Here is a 6,000-nt window from a genome sequence, read left to right as displayed (position 1 = left end):
TGGTTCAGTCCTCAAATACCTGCAATACTTACTTACTGCTGTTCCTGGCATGGTAAAGCAAAGCTTTGAGATGTACAGTAACTAATTTATAAACAAATAGGTTAGTTATCTGTTAAAGTGGAGAAGGTGTTGACGAACTTTGGCAGAGACTGATGATACAGCTTGCAACTACTGCAACCCATATTGAGGCAGGGTGGATTTCTAGGGGCTCCGCCTCTGATCCAGCTCCCTGCTAACATGCTTGGGAAGGCAGAGGAAGGTGGCCCAAGTCCTTGGGCTCCTGCCACCCACATGAAGGAGAACCCAGTACAGTTCCTGTCTCCTGGCTTCCCACTGGGACCAAACTCAGCCTCCAAGGCCATTTAGGGAGTAAACCAGTGGATGCGAGGTCTTGTTCTCTTTCTGTCTGCTTCTCTCTGTGTTACTCTGCCTTTCAAGGAAAGAAAATATCTTTCAACACCATCAGTAAAAGGCACAGGGACAGAGAGTGACAGACAGACAGACAGGCAGACACCTCCCATCTGCTCTTTACCTTCCCAAATTTCTGAAACACCTGGTTTTGATCCAGGTTGAGGCCTGTCCCCATAAGCTAATTCCAGGTCTCTCATGTGGCAGAGACCCAATTCCTCTGGCCGTCACCTGCTGCCTCCCAGAGGGTGACTGGGTAGGAAGCTGGAATTGGAATAGGGTCTGGACAGGAAGCCAGGCCTTCCCCTGTAGGGTGTGGTTATCACAGGATTTATCAGATCCCCTTGACCACATGCTTATCCCCCAGCCACACATTTTTCAGTCCTGCTTCTGGGCACTGGAGTTGAGGACAGGCAGGTTAAGGAGCAGCTGGTGCTGTGGCCAGGCATCACATATGAAGATGGTTTCCAGTCCGGGTTCTGGACTTATCACAGCTCCCAGATAACGCACCTGGAAAAGCACTAGAAGATGTCCAGGGCTCCCTGGGCTGCCTACCAACCTCACGGGAAACCTGGATGGTCTTGCAGGCTCCTGGCTTCGACTTTCCCAGGCCAGGTAACTGCAGCCATCTGGGGAGTGCCCCAGCACCAAGATTGCTCGCTTGTTCGCTCTCTCACTCTGTGACCGTCTGATTCTCAACAAATCTGCCTTTCATATAAATGTAAGAATCTCAAAGGAAGATCAGATAAACAAATACAATGGTCAAAAATTAAAATCAAATGTATAATTTTGTTGATTTGAAATGCAGACAGCAAGACAGAGAGAAAGAAGAGTGGAATGGAAGAATTGCCTAGGTGCTGTTTCAGTCCCCAAATGCCAGCATTATGCACTGCCATCCCTGCCATGTGACAGCTTCCCTAGAAGTCACGTATTATGTATAATTAATGAATTAACTGATTAACTCATTAATTGACATAAAAGGCTGGGAGCAGGCTAGCTCCATGGCTCAGGGTGCTAAGCACCTGCTACCAACCTGGGCATGCGCCCTGGCAGCCAGGGTTCCATTGCCAGCTGCTCTGCTTCCCATGCAGCTGCCTGCTACAGGACTGGGAAGGCAACAGAAGACAGCCAAAGTACTCAGACACCTACACCCACAGGGGAGACCAGGATGGACCATCCCCTGCACTGTCTCTCCCTGTGTCTGTCACTCTGCTTTTCCAAATAAGGAAAGAAATCTTTGAGAGCAGTATGTCAGCAGGAGAGTGACACAGGGAGATAGACAGATCGACAGACAGATGGATTTCTCCCATCCTATATTTCCTTCCCCATATTGCTCAAAACACTGCTGCTGGGCAAGGGTGTTGCCCAGCACCAGAAGCTGACTCCAGGCCTCCAGGGTCTGTGTCAGGATCCCAAGTACTTCAACCCTCACCTGCTGTCTCCTGCAGTGTGTGTCCCTAGCATGTTGGAATGGCCAGTGGGACCTGCACATCAACCCAGGCTTTGCAAAGTGGGACACAGGCAATCAAAGATACATCGGATCTATTGCAAAAAAAAATGCACATTGCACAACTTAAACAAAATTGTCTGAATTTGAAAGGGTCCCACAGACAGCTAGCTACAGATGGACAGAGACAGTGAGGAAGAGATAGAGAAAGGATACCTTCATCAGCAACATCGGGCCCAAAATGCCTGCAATACCGATTGCTGCTTCTGTCATGGTAACATGAAACATTAAGCTCTATAATAATTCATTAATTGATTAAAAAGGTAGTTTCCTGTCAAGCACAGAGAGTGCTGGCTGGCAAACTTCAGCAGAAGTGATGATGCAGCTTCCAACTCCCCCATTCTTAACTGAGACAGCAGTACCTTCCCGGTGCTCCAGTTCCCATGCAGCTCCCTGCTAACATCCTGGGAAGGCAGAAGAAAGTGTCCTAAGTCCTTGAGATACTGTCACATATATTGGAGAGACCCTGGTTCAGTTCCTGTATCCTGGCTTCCCACTGGGACCCCACCAAGCCTCTGACCCTTTGGGGTGTATGTCATCAGGAGAGTGACACAGTGAGACGAACAGATTGACAGACAGATGAAATCTCCATCTGCTGTGTTCCACTCCACATTTATAAAACATCAGTGCTGGGAGAGGCTGTAGCCTGACACCAGGAGCTGAATCCAGGTCTCCAGGTTCTGGGGCAGAATTCCAAGTGCTTTAAGCAACACCAGCTGGCTCCCACAGTGTGTGTCCAGCAAGCTGGAATGGCCAGTGGGGCCTGGACCCCAACCCAGGCTCTGCAAGCTGGGATCCAGACGTCCCAGGAAATATGGGACTCGTTATGACAGATGGGCATCACACAACTTGACCTTTCAGGATCAAAACTGTATTCGAAAAGCACACAGAGGGTCTGGTGCTGTGGTACAGAAGGTTAAGCCATGGACTCTAGCTAAGACATACCATTTGGGTTCAGATTCGAGTTTAGCCTGCTCCAGTTCTGATTCAGGTGCCTGCTAATGTGCCTGGTAAAGCACTGGAAGACGGGCAAAGTCCCTGGGCCTCTGCACACACGTGGCAGACCTGGAAGAAATTTCTGGCTCCTGGCTTGGCCTGACACTGATTTGTTACCATCACTTGTAGAGTCATCCAGTGGATGGATGATCTCTCTCTATCTCCCCTTTTCTGTCTATAACTCTCTCTTTCATATAAATGAATAATTTTAAAGATTTATTTATTTGAAAGACTTGCATTATATATATAATATAAATAATATATATTATATATATATATATATATATATATAGAGAGAGAGAGAGAGAGAGAGAGAGAGAGAGAGAGAGAGAGACAGGGAGAGTCTTCCATCTTTTGGTTCACAGCCCAATGGCCAGACCTAAGTCAATCTGAAGACAGGAGCCAAGAGCTTCTTCTGGGTCTCCCACCAGGGTACAGGGGCCATGGATTTCCCCATCCAGTGCTGCTTTCCCAGGTGCATTAGCAGGGAGTGGATAAGAGTGGAGCACCTGGGACTAAACCAGTGCCCATATTGGATGCTGGCACTGCAGTCCAGGGTTTGAACCCAGTGTCACAGTGCTTGCACCTGAATATATCTTTAAAAAGAAAAGGAGAATAGAAAGAACAAACGGCTAGCTCCAGATGGACTAAGAAAGAAAGTAAAAAGGAGAAAAGAGATCTTCGGTTGGCGCCATGGCTCAATAGGCTAATCCTCCACCTAGCGGTGCCGGCACACCAGGTTCCAGTCCCAGTCGGGGCGCTGGATTCTTTCCCGGTTGCCCCTCTTCCAGGTCAGCTCTCTGCTGTGGCCTGGGAAGGCAGTGGAGGATGGCCCAAGTGCTTGGGCCCTGCACCCCATGGGAGACCAGGAGAGGCACCTGGCTCCTGCCTTCGGGTCCGCGCGTGCACCGGCCGCAGCGCGCCAGCCGTGGCGGCCATTGGAGGGTGAACCAATGGCAAAAGAAAGACCTTTCTCTCTGTCTCTCTCACTATCCACTCTGCCTGTCAAAAAAAAAAAAAAAAAAAGAAAAAGAAAGAAAAAAAAAGAGAGATCTTCATTAGCTAATTCAGTCTCCAAATACCTGAGATAGTCAATGCAGCTCATTTCACGGAAATGCAAAACTTAAAGATCAACAATAATTTATTAATTAATAGCTTCATTAATACCTATGAAAACGGACAGAGTGTTGGCAACCTTCAGCAGAAAGAGAAGGTGCAGCTTGAAACTCCCACAATGTATATCTGATCAGGGGTGGATTCCCGGGGATCAGGTTCTGATGCAGCTCCCTCCTAGCATGCCTGGGAAGGCAGAGGAAGGTGGCCCAAGTCCCTACCATCCTCGTGGGAGACCTGGAATCAGAGAAGCAGACACAGAGAGAGAAAAGATACCTCTCATCCGAAGCCAGCACTCGCTCTGATTTTACAGGTAACCAACCTGTGAATTCATTAATTAACTAATTACTATGGATCCTTTTTTTTTTTTTACAGGCAGAGTGGACAGTGAGTGAGAGAGAGAGAGAAAGGTCTTCCCTTTGCCGTTGGTTCACCCTCCAATGGCCGCCACGGCCAGCGCGCTGCGGCCGGCGCACCACGCTGATGCAAAGGCAGGAGCCAGGTGCTTCTCCTGGTCTCCCGTGGCGTGCAGGGCCCAAGCACTTGGGCCATCCTCCACTGCACTCCCGGGCCATAGCAGAGAGCTGGCCTGGAAGAGCGGCAACCGGGACAGAATCCGGTGCCCCGACTGGGATTAGAACCCAGTGTGTCGGCGCCGCTAGGCAGAAGATTAGCCTGTTGAGCTAGGGCACCGGCCATTATGGATCTTGAAGTTTAGTGTTATCATGTCAGGAGCAGCAGTGGGTCCTGTGGGCATTTTGGGACTGAACAAGTTGATGCAAGATCTCTCTCGTCTCTCTCTTCTTCGCTGTTGCAGTCCATTGTAGCTGTCTATGGGACGCTGCCCCAGAACCAGGTGACCAGGATTCAGATCTGGGACCTGGCTTCCAACTGGCCAAGCACTAGGTATTTCTGAATTTCGGGGAGATAAAGAGCAGATGGGGATTTTCTGTCTGTCACCCTATGTCTCTCTGCCTTTTACTTATTGTTTTGAAAAATATTTTCTTTCTATGAATGGCAGAGTGATGCAGAGAGAAGCAGAGGCAGAGAGAGACAGAGACCGCTCATCTGCTGGTTCACTCCTGAAAGGGTCTCAGAGGCTGAGTGGTGCCCCACGGGAAACCAGGAGTGGTGAACTGCACTGGGGTCTCTCTCAAGAGAGTGACGTAGACGCCCAGACTGGGGCCACCTTCATCAGCCTTCCCAGGCACAGGAGCAGGGAGCTGCATCAGAACCTGAGTCGCAGGTAATTGAACCTCATCAGGTATGGATTGTCGCAGTTACAAGGCATATCATCGCTTTCTGCTAAATTTTGCCAGCGCTGTCTCCACCTCTCCTTGGTAACTCTCCTATAAATTAATCAGCTACTATAGACCATAAAGATTTGTGTTACCGTAACAGGAGCAGCCCTAGATATTGTGGGCATTTGGGGAGCAAAGTTGTCAAAGAAGGTCTCTGTCTATTACTAACTGTCTCGTTACATCTGTAGGTCTCACTGTGTGTCATTCAATTACAGTTTTGATCTTGGAAGTTGTAGAATGTACATTTAATGCGACAGATCTGAATTACTTGGGATGCTCCTTAGAACCTTGCAGAGCCTAGGTTGAGGTCTATGCTCCACTGGCAATGCCAGGTTGAGGCCATAGACATTGAGGGAGTGCTTTTCTTTTTAAAGATTTATTCAGGGGCCAGTGCAGTGGCACAATATGTTAAAGCCCTAGTGTGCAGTGCCAGCATCCCATATAGCATCGGTTCACGTCCCGGGTGCTCCACTTCTGACCCCCATCCTGCATATAGACCTGGTAAAACATCACAAGATGGCCCAAATCCATGGCCCACTGTATGCATGTGGCAGACCCAGAAGAAGCTTTAGCTTCTGGTTTTGGATCTGCTTAGCTCCGGCAATTCCGGCCACTGGAAAGTGAACCAACAGATGGAAGACATCTCTCTCTCTCTCTCTCTCTCTCTCTCTCTTT

This window comes from Oryctolagus cuniculus, chromosome X (assembly GCF_051225735.1).
Source record: "Oryctolagus cuniculus isolate XC-2025 breed Fujian yellow rabbit chromosome X, ASM5122573v1, whole genome shotgun sequence".
Classification (NCBI taxonomy): Eukaryota; Metazoa; Chordata; class Mammalia; order Lagomorpha; family Leporidae; genus Oryctolagus; species Oryctolagus cuniculus.
Note: the sequence above shows the minus strand (reverse complement) of the source record.